Raw genomic sequence first — 11785 nt, forward strand, 5'->3', positions numbered from 1 at the left:
AGCAGGAATAACTACTTTCCGTTCAGTCTATGAATATTAATAACTTCACAGGATGCTGTTGAAGGCTTTTATTCATTTCTGGGCTAGGGAATACATGAAGAGGTAACGGCATCTTTGCTCTTGAAATTCTGCCATAAGCACCAGGTATGCTTCTCCTTGGGCTCCCTCTGCATTGGTGTAGCTCCATAATAGCTTGCAAATTATAATTGGAGTCTGAAAATCCTTTGTCCTGCTACTATTGTCCTTTGAGCTCCATTAACTTTCCCAAAGCAAGTGAGATGTGTTAATTCCAGGGAAGAAATTAAAATGTGTTAAAGCCATTCCTGAGCTATATTTAACTTTATAGTTATTTTTTTCTTTCAGTGGATGTTCGTGTGGAAAGACCTTGCTGAGGTGAGCATTCATTTCCTCCTTTTCTGCCTCATGGTTTTAGGAGGTCTGTATTCCAGAGCTACCCAGAGAGGAAAGAATGGCTGCAAAACAACAACCTTGACTTGGTTAACTTCTTCCTCATGATCAAAGCCTATTTTATGAGCTACTTGGAAAAATACCCTTGGCCATCACTCAGTAAAATTCATTCTTAACAGTGTTTCAAAGCATTAGGCCACTTGCAGTAATTTTTGGTCATTCCAGTTATACCAGGGATTGAGCATTCTACCAGTTGTGGTAATTTAAAAGAGCACATACAGATGCACAGTTGTGTTTGTATGAAGCAAACAATGGTCTAAATGTAGAAAAATGGATTGTAGACAACCTGATGCTGGCCAGTACAAGTCACCCTGGTGGTTAAAACTTATCTGGAAAGATGAGAACAAAACCGACAACCATTGAGAGGAGTCATAGCATTTAAACTGAACAGGAGTCCAGATTCATTCACTCGAAGGGTAGGAGGTCAGAGATAAAGAGGAAAAAAACTCAGGAAAGGAGACTAGAGAGATCAAATAGAAAATGACTGATGAGCCTACTGAAACAGCTGGATTTAAAATGCCAAGACAAGGCCTTTTTAACATGTTTCTTTAAGCTTTTTAAATAATTAAGCTCTTCAGTTCTCATAAGAAAGCTATAGGTTTTATGGATTTTAAATGTACTCTATCATTTATCATTTGAAAGCTTGAAAAACACTGCTGTAGGTAAAGGTAGTGAATATAACTATACTTTGCAGTGTAATGACTGTGGAAATTCAAATGCAGAAAAAAAAGAAAAGTAGTGATGAGTGTTGATGAATTTTACCATCTTAAGATTGGTCAATGAAGAAAGTATTGTGCTTGATCAATATCTTTGGGTTTACAACGTTTCCTTAAATTGTTTCTTTCATTACATTCAGAAACTTTTTAATATAAGGAGTTAAAAATAGAACATTTTCTTTTAGTAACCTTTTAAATCAAATACCCTAGGGTAAATATTGACAGCTCTTTGGAGTCCCTTATTAAAGTGAAAATAAACCAGCAACACTGGATAAGACCTTTCAAAGTACAGCTTTTTATTCTAATTAAATTCCATGATGATACCAAAACTGGACTTAGAGGCTACACTCTAAAAGCATTTAGGAAATTAAAATACTGTGTGCTTTACCAGTATTATATAGTAATGAAAAGATACAAACATCCTCATTTGATCTAAATCCTCTTGGCATTCATTTCTGTGTCCTCTGCCTTTTTGTAGCTTGATATTTGATGTGTGAAGTCATTCTGAGACAGACTGAAGGGGAGGGCATTGTGCATGCCAAAGTCCCAGAGCTCTGTGAAATAATGCTGCTCTGTATCTCCTCAAGGAATGAACACATTCAGTTTACATTTATTGAAAACAGACCCCAAGAATGAATTATTTCTTCCTTATAAGATGCCTTGCATTGGGATATCTGTTGAGACAGTTTAGCTCACTACTAAGTTACTAGGGATAAAAGCATCACTGTTACAAGTAAAAGGATAATCTGAAAGTGACTTCTTAAAATTTAACATATTGAACTTGTTTAGAAGATTCAGAATTTCTAAGTCTTGGTGTAAAGATTACTTTTTTATTGCTTTGGGAGACATTACTGTGGGGATCTATTACAGACTGCCTGATCAACAGGACTCTGTGGATGAAGCACTCTATAGATAAATAGGAAAAGCCTCACGTTCACAGACCCTTGTCCTCATGGGGGACTTCAGCCATCCTGATATCTGTTGGAGGGATGGTACGGCCCGGCGCAAGCAATCCAGGAGGTTCCTCAATCGTGTGGAAGACAACTTCCTTCTGCAATAGAGGAGCCGACAAGGAGAGGTCCCATACTTGACCTCATGCTCACCAACAGGGAAGGGCCTGTTGGAAATGTGACGCTCCAGGGCAGCCTTGGTTGTAGCAATCATGAGATGGTCGAGTTCTGCAGCGAAGTATGAGATGGAGACAGAATGTGTGTGCAGACTGAATCAACTTTTACTGAGCATCTTGCCATATTTATGCAAAATCACACAATCTATTTTTAGACAAGCTATTTTTAGTTCTTAACTATTCAGCTGTTATCCTTGTTTTTGTACTAGCTAAGCTTTGATCAGTTCCAACACTAAAATTCACATTATCTTTGTTTATTAGTTCATGTCCTCCTGTGCAGGATATGCTGCATACCACCGTTTGTTATTCACATTTGTGATATTTTATGGCTGTTCTGGTTACACCCCTCACATCTTCGACTGCCTGAGGTTTTTGGCAGGTCACCTATATTCCCACAATTCCCCTTTTTTGTTTTTAGCAACATCATAAACATGATCTGCTTGTGCTTAATTTTGATGACACGTGTTACGTTAATAGCTATTCCCAAGAGTACTATAAAAATTACTGTAAACAATAATCTGATAGCTAGAAATACCCAAGTTCGTAAATTTAACCCTGAAAACCAATTTTTCGGATTTATCCATGAAAGGTCATCTCTTAAGGTTTCTAGAACTGATGTTGTTTGCATTCTTTGTAGGTTTTTTAATTGCTCTTGTTTGAGAGCATTGATTCTGTTATGCAGATTAGTATCAAATGCCCCTTGAATATGTTTTTTTAACTATATCACATCCGTGTATAGACTGGTTTCAAGGTAACAAGGTAAAACACGTATCCTGCTTGTGGAATTCCCAGTCACATTGTAGAGATATATATATACACAAAGCTTCTTGTTTATCTCCTAACCATAATATTGCAGATTCTAAAGCATATAAACAAATCATTATCTGTTCATCAATTGTGGTTTGAATACTAAGTTCATTAGTGACATTTTGCAAAGCCTGGCTAACAGTGTGAGCCATTTTTACTGATTTTGTTAGTGATGCAATAGCCGTAGATGCAGCAGCTAATATTACAATAGCCGATATTATAGCAGATAAAAACCAACCTATAAAACACTTAATTCTGTGCTTTCTGTCTTGAATATCTGTTTGTAACAATTGAACAAAGTGATCTAAACCTCCTTCTCTTTCCCATTCTCGGGTGAGATTCACTGGTAGCCATGCAGAAGCTCTTCACTTAAAAGGTATGATACTAGCATTTTCCATGACATCAATAGGTGAAATACATGTCTTAAATATTATTTTTTCCACTTTTATTTCATAGGTTAAGTTCCCTGAATTAATAGTTAAGCCCACTGAAATTCCCAACACATATGGATGTGTAGTACAAATGAGTGATTGATTCCAGGAATGAATACGGTGTGTTATCTTAGTACTATCGTGTATTCTAAACAAATCAGCTCTTGTAACATTAATAAAAGGTAGGGCCAATAGCCACATATTAGTTTTAATGTTTGAACGATTGTGAGTGGCAAATAATTGTAACACTGGGCCAGATAGACCCCCATTATGCCAGATTAAATTATGAAGAGTGGCATTAGGGCCCTAATCAATGACTTCTGCCGCCCAATTTATCATTCAGTGTTTCTCCCCCAGATAAGGTTTCCATTGAACTTAGCGTAATGACATATACTTTCAGGGAACAAACAGGCAAGGAAGGCTGTCGTGTATAATTAACACAACCACCCACTACTCCAGGCAGCATTATTTCAGTAAAATTATTCTGATTTGAAGTCACTTGAACCCCTATAACATGTGACATAACAGTGAATCCTACACACCATTCGAGAGTCCAATTTGTTCTATATTTGTTAACACAAATTGGAGGAGTACCTGTATAAAATGTAGCATTTTTCAACATTACATTGTAACTTAAATCACTAGGACTGGGTAAATCCATTTTCCACCAAGCCATGTTGTTTCTTCATTTAAAAATGTTGTTTCCCCGTCCCACCATGTAATAGGTTGGAATAATGAGGGATTTAGTAAATGTGCCATTGTGCTTGTCCATTACCCGTGATCACACATAATAGAACAGATATTACGAAGATTTCTGTCATTGTCATTTCTTTATGTTGGTTAGTTCTGGGGCTTTATACGTTTTGCTGGCAGCCAATATGGTCCTGTCAATAGCTGTACACAGCTGTATCCTTGACCCCACATCAGCAAGGGCACTGGTCCTTTCCACTGGTTATCGTGTAAGTCTTTATATAGAACTGGTGGTTTGGGCAAGGAATCGTCTGTCAGACGTCGCAAGCGCTGTACTGCGGAAGGAGAATCAAAACTAGACAAATTTAAAAAAATTAGTACAAATTGTGCTTTTGCTAATTGTTCGTGTGGAGAAAATCCTTGCACTCCCCTTTTTTGTTTTATATACCCACAATCAATACCTGCTTTAGATGACCCTACTTGAGGTTAAAGTGTTTCCTTAAAGCAGAAGCATTCTGATGCAAAAGGAATGTGAAACAGCTGCAGAAGTAAACTGCACAGTGTTAACAGTCAAGGAGTTTGCTGTGTCATTACCCTTTTTTTTTCTTTCTCTGACACTCTGATGATGCTTAGGTGACGTCTGATAAAGCTTGTGGTTGTGCTACCCTCTCACTTTTTCAGTTAGCAGTTCTTGTTTCAACCGATCTATCTGTTCCTCCAAGTCTTGGATTCACCACCAGGTCACCTTAAACACACTAAGCAAGGCTACTACCATGCGCCCAGCATGTTGCAGACACTCTTTAAGCTTTGTTTGTGGTGTCTCTACAAACTGCCCCAATACACTCCACACAACTACAATATTTGAAACACAAAATCCAGACAATCATTACTCCCACTACATGGCCCCACGTACAGACCCTGTGAAGATGATCAGGAAGCCAGCTCCAAGAAGCATCATCACAGTGTAAGGGGGCAGGCTCAACCTTAGCGGACACCCCCGCGGAGGCAATGTTGACCTGGGTGGTATGAGGTTCTCCCGCCCGTATCGCATGAAGCTCGGGCTTTTATACTGACCAAAATGCACACTCATTCTGACACAGAGGGCCAGCCTACGTCGGAAGAAGTGGCCAGAAATATCTAGAAAGGTCTCCAAGGGTCAATAGAAACGTGGACATATTTGTATTTGCCAACTTCTGGTACAAGAGTATCACAGAGAGACTGTATCAAATGAGTTGTATATGGAGCTCCAAGTCCATGGTCCATCACCGTTCACCTGATATCTTTGATAAGAGCATACGAGAGACCTTCCCACCGCAGGTCTTGATCTGGCACATACACTACCATGAAAGCACGCAATACATCTGCATCCCCACCCATCTTGCTTCTCCCTTTACAGCTGGCCAATTATCATGAGGATCTGGGGGATATAAATCAGGCTCCTTTTCCGGATCCATAGGCCCCGGGTCAAAAGGACTATCCAGGTCAGCATCAGAATTATCAGGCGTCAGAACCGCAGGAGCAGCAACAGCAGTCTGATGAATGTGCACAGGCTCCTCATAAATGTGTTCTGGAGTTTCATTTGTCTCAGCCATTTCAGCGTTATCAAGTGCAATTAAAACATTTTCTCCCACAGGTTTCGGGTGATTTGAGAGTACTGTAATTGAGTCAATTTGTGAAAGATTATCATCCCCTACCTGCGGCTGAAGAGAGTGCAGCGCAGCAAAAACAATGTGCCAAGTATATTAATCAGGATTAATATCATGGTCATCAAATTGTACAGTTTGTAACTGCTGTCCCACATGCTTCCAATCCTGTATTTCATAAGAGCCTGTAGAAGGGTTCCAAGGACAATTGTGTCCTATCCATAGCAGCAAAAGAGTCACTTTCTGGGGGGACACTCGATACCCTTACCCCTTTGTAATCCGCATTAACATTTGGTGATGTAATTGCTGCGCTCTTGTTGCAGTCTGCCCCATTATGATACCCCGGCTGCTTCCTTACACCCATGTAAAATACCTGCAGGGAAGGCTGGACAACAGGCTGAAAGGGGTGAATACTTTGCCAGAACTCCTGAGTAAAACGGAGTTATATAGCAAAAGAATTTGCAAAGGTAAAAGAAAAGGGGGAACTTTATATAAGGAAAGATAGTGCCTGGAAAATATAGGCTTAAAATACTTTTAGCTTAACTTAGGTCTAAGATAGAGAACAATGTTTATGTTGTAAGTCTGTGGTGTGATAACAGGATTTAGTAGTCTTACTAACATGAGTGAATTATTTCTTATCATCCTTCTAATTATCAGTTCATTTGGAGACAGTGCCTCCTGAGCATATGCTAGCTTCGGATACTCCTTGTCTGCCCATCCTGTTTTGCTTGCAATAAATTTTGTACGAAGGTCACACTGTTATAAAACTTTTCCAGCTATCAATATCATGCAGGATTGAGTCAAAATGTCTGGAAGAAATATAAGTATTACATAAACACTAATGTTATTTAAAGGCTATATGTTTTTATCAATGCGGTGTTTAATAAAACTGTGGTCAGACCTGCTTTTTGTATAGCCACATTGACCAACATTAGTTCTATTGATTTCTTTTAGTAACTTACAGATCAGACTTGGGTTCAGTTACAGATATTTTTCCTACATGAATGCTAGCCAATAATCATCTGGATTGTCCTACTTACTCATTTTAATGCCAGTACTCTTAAATTCATCATGTCTTCTGGAATGCCTTTCCCAATTTCAAATTTATTGAAAACATACAGTAACAATCTATATAGCTGCTCAGTCAGTTTGAATATAAACTTAGCTGAACATGTTACTTTAAACCTAGCTTTGATGGCTAACATGCTCCTGAGTTACTGCTGGAATAGGATGTGATTTCTCACTTTGTGAAGTGAGAAAAGTTTGGGGTTTACTCATATGCTCCAAACATAGAAAAATATAAATTATTCAGTCTTTTGTGATTTACTAGCAACTTTTCCATCATTTCTATAGTCCATATGATTCTTAGGATTAACATAACACTCCCTAAATGTAACACTTCTAGCCATGGGAGCAACAAGGGACATGAATGATGCTGTGTTCTTTGCAGACATGATTGCCATTTACAGCACTGACTCATGGGAAGTAGTAGTAACCCTACATAAAATGTTCCAGACTAGCTCATGTGTTATCCCAAAATGGTGTGTTGAGGCAATAAAAAGCAGTCACTGTTCTGAGCATCTATTGAAAAGGCAGTCAGCTTAAAATCTAGCCAACATTCAAAAGTTAGTAATGTCCTAAAGGACTTGTGAAGATTAATTATAGAAACACGTCTGTCCTGCGATGTGTGTGATGCACACAGAAGAAGAAATTGACTTAAAACTTTTGAACTTAACCACAGATAAAAGTGCAGGCGGAGTAACCAGGAAAATATATTTGTTCAGCATTACTTGCAACAGCTGGTATGGCACTCAATGAGAAAAGTGTAGTTACACTGACTCTGTTCCTTTCAGAAATAAGTGACCTGTGAAGAGACATGAAGAAGCAAGCAAGTATTAAATCCACCTTCATTCCATCAGACAACAACTTCCCATATAAAAGACTTCTGCAAGAACATCACAACATGATGCAACAACAAATTTCTTTTTATTAGACTATCAACAGTTTATAACTGAGACAGCAGAGGACTAACTCAGATCTAGAAATTTCCTTTTATATTCGCCTCCGTACTTCCATACATCCCCCAACTCTTTTCTTTATATGCAGACAGTATAATCTTCATCTTGTCTAGGAACTGTCATTCATTATTTTTTTTCCAAGTAAACTTGAATAAGATAAGAGTTTAACTATCTTTGCACTACAGTTGAGCATATAAGGCTAATAGTATTTGTATTTTTAAATATACTTCACACACAATTAAGGTTGTTATAAGGCTTCTCAGAATTGCCAGCTGTTAATATTTATACTATTATGCTTTCACACATCAAGGTAAGATCTATACAAATGATACCATGAATACTCTGAGATCAGCTTAAGCCGAAGTAGTAAATTCACTTTGCAGAAGCTGAGATGTATTCGCACCCAGACTGCAGTACAAAACATGAATTTTCATTTCACAAACCACTTTTAAACAGTTGTCTTCTGAATGATAATTTCACTCTTGTGTTAGCAGACCGATAAAAAGCATGTAAAACATGTTGCCATTAAAGTTACTCTCCATTTAGCAAACAGTATGAAATAAACCCACATTCAATGGCAGTAATGCAACTTGGACCAATCCCCAGGTAGTCTCTTAAAGCGGTTGTTCTTCATGTATGGGTCCTGGGTTCAGCAGTAGCAGTCATTTTTCTCCCTCTTACGAGCTGGGGCAGCGCTGTGTTTTTGACTTTCAGCCTGGGAACAACGCTGATAACACGGATGTTTTCAGTTGTTGCTAAGTAATGTTTACTCTGACCAAGGACTTTGTGAGGGATGGGGAGGAGAATCGAAAGAATGCAACTCCCACGGGTTGAGACAAGAACAGTCCAGCAACCAATGTACAACACAAATCACCACCGCTACCACCAACGACAACAATGATAAGAGAAAATAACAAGGGAAGAGAATATGATACCACCCGCCAAAAGATGAGTCAGACCCAGAAGACCCCATGTCCTTCCAGGAAACTCCCAGTTACCCCTCCCCCCCACCCGGGCATGACGTGCTGTGGTATGGAATACCTCTTTGGCTAGCTTGGGTCAGGTGTCCTGTCTCTGATTCTTCCCCTCCTCCCTGGCAGATCATGAGCCTCACAAAGTCCTTGGTCAGGGTAAACATTACTTAGCAACAACTGAAAACATCGGTGTTATCAGCACTGTTCCCAGGCTGAAAGTCAAAACACAGCGCTGCACCAGCTACCAAGAAGGAGAAAAACTGACTGCTACTACTAAACCCAGGACAAGGCTGAACAAGCCCATATCTCTCAGCCTTTCCATATAGAAGTGCTGTATCCGTCTGGTCACCAAAAGTTGGGAGAATAAAACTCCTTAATGCCAATGTAGCTTTAAGAAGCAGGCATTATTTATTACGGCACAGGCGTAGGGGTGATAGCTCCGCCTAACGTGCATGCCAATTATTACAGGTTTTTGTTCTAAGCATTCATCTCATACATGCACATTATAATTACCAGAAGTCTTATACATATTATAATTTCTTCCCAGAGCTAATTAACATTGGTTATTACCCGCTAGAGCATGTGCAGTTTATTATGGGTGAGGGTCGCAAGGGTCTTTGGGACCCCTGGTGGTCGTATCTTTGTCAACCTTTGGCTGAACTTCTATCGTCTTCCTTTTTATGGTCTTAGATTGGATTTTCTTCTAACTTTGTGAGGAATGGTTCCCAGGTCAGTTAGCTGGATAGGCACTTTGTGAGGAATAATTCCTTGTTCAAGATGCTGGAGAGGCAAAGAATGTTCTTTACCCTTTATCTTGCTCCTTCTTGACATATGCATGGCTTTGTTTAGTTAAAGTCCAACTTGGCAGTTTGATTCAGCTTTCAATCAGTAAAACAAGTCCTCTCTTATCATTCTGAGAATTTTTGTGGCCCTGCTCTGCACCTACTCAAATAGATCAATGTCTTTCCTATGCTGAGGTCTCCAGAGCTGAATGCAGTACTCCAGGCAGGGTCTCACAAAGCAGAGTAGAGGGGCAGAATCACCTCCCTTGACCTGCAGCCCAAACTACTTTTGATGCAGCCCAGGATACAGTGTGCTTTCTTGGCTACAAGCAAACATTACTGACTTATGTCCAATCCTTTATCCTCCAGTACCCTCCATGCCCTTGTCCACAGAACTGCTCTCAATCCATTCATCCCCCAGGGATTGCTCCAACTCAGGTACAGAACTTGGCCTTGTTGAACCTTATGAGGTTTGCATGGGCCCACTTCTCAAGCTTGTCCAAGTCCCTCTGGATGGCATCCTGTCCCTTGGGCATATCAACCACACCACTCAGCTTGGTGTCAAACACTACTGTTCCCAATATGGACACCTGAGGGACACCACTTGTCACTGGCATCCATCCAGACATTGAGCCATTGACCACTACCCTCTGGATCCAACCATCCAGCAAATTCCACCAAACAGTCCACCCACTAAATCCATTAAATCCATTTCTCTACAATTCGGAGAGAACAATGTTGTGGGGGACTAAGTCAAATGCCTCACACAAGTCCAGAGAGATGACATCTGTGATAAACACATAAATGTATTGGCTTTCTCAAATCATAGGTGTTGCTATGTGGACATAACTGTATGAGTTTGCAAAGCTCACTAAAGACACAAGATTAGACAACAAGTTGAAAATGGCCAGAACTCTTGAGCAAAATGGAGTCACATAGCAAAAGAATTCGTAAAGGTAAAAGAAAACGGGGGGGGGGGGGGGGGGGGGGGGGGGGGGGGGGGCTTGATATAAGAAAAGCTAGTGCCTGGAAAACATAGGGTTAAAGTATTTTTAGCCTAACTTTGGTCGAAGATAAAGAGCAATGTTTGTGTTGTAAGTCTGTGGAATTTAGTGTCCCCACTAAACATGAATGAATGATTTCACACCATCCTTCTACTTATCAGTTAGAGTAGAGACAGAGCCTCCCAAACATCTGCTAGCTTAGGATACTCCTTGTCTGCCCATCCTGCAATAAATTTTGCAGGAAGGTCACACTGGTCTAAATCTTTGCCAGCTATCAGAAACTTGCAGATATGGCTGGTTTCAGCTAGTTTTGTGATTACTGGGGCATCCAACTGTGCCAAAGGTGAAAAGTACACCATGAGGAAGACTGCTTACTTCATCTTGAAGACCCCTACTCACATGAGGAAGACTGCTTACTTCATCCTCAAGAACCCTGCCCACGATCACCGCAGAGCAGTGCACAGACGCCAAGAGGAGGAGACTTATGATAATAAGTTCCTGGAGCTAGTTATAATATTCCATGCCTATATGAGGGAATTATGAATATGTATATGGCTAATGCAATAGTGAAAGTATATAAACCTGTAACAAATGCTAATCAGCGTGCCTCTGGCTACAGTCACGCGTCCAGCACTGTTGCTTTTGCTTCATTGACTTTGTCCCTCAATAAAACCCTGTTATCTCTATTAGAGGAGTGAGTTTGTATTTCACCCATCCACAGCTCTTCCTTTGTCCACTGATGTAGTCACTCCATCATAGAAGGCCACGAAGTTGGTCAGGCAAGACTTGCCCTTGGTGAAGACATGCTGGCTGTCTCAAATCACCTCCCTGTCCTCCATGTGCCTTAGCACATGCTTATCTTCATTATTATAATAATGATGATAAGGAGGGGAGAATATAAATTAAAAGGGGAAAAGGAAAAGAAAAACAATTAACACAAGTGATGCACAAAACAATTACTCACCACCCACCAATGGATACCCAGCCTGACCCAAGCGGCGAACTGGGCCTTCTGGGTACCTCCTCCCAGTTTCTATAGTGGTCATGACGTGCTGTGGTATGGAATACCCCTTTGGCTAGTTTGAGTCAGGTGTCCTGTCTCTGCTTCCTCCCGGCTTCCTGTGCC

The 11785-nt window shown here is 40.1% G+C and overlaps 1 long non-coding RNA gene across 1 annotated transcript; it reads left to right on the top strand.

The window, feature by feature from the left end:
* Positions 1 to 6568: 6568 nt before the first annotated feature.
* Positions 6569 to 11342, top strand: LOC130598554 (uncharacterized). Its single transcript, XR_008972030.1, has 2 exons — positions 6569 to 6631; positions 10905 to 11342. It is a non-coding gene; the product is annotated as an uncharacterized LOC130598554 (long non-coding RNA).
* Positions 11343 to 11785: the final 443 nt, after the last annotated feature.

This window comes from Pezoporus wallicus, unplaced genomic scaffold (genome assembly GCF_028554395.1).
Source record: "Pezoporus wallicus isolate ANWC-B61680 ecotype Strahan unplaced genomic scaffold, APGP_CSIRO_Pwel_v1 contig_5155, whole genome shotgun sequence".
NCBI lineage: Eukaryota > Metazoa > Chordata > Aves > Psittaciformes > Psittacidae > Pezoporus > Pezoporus wallicus.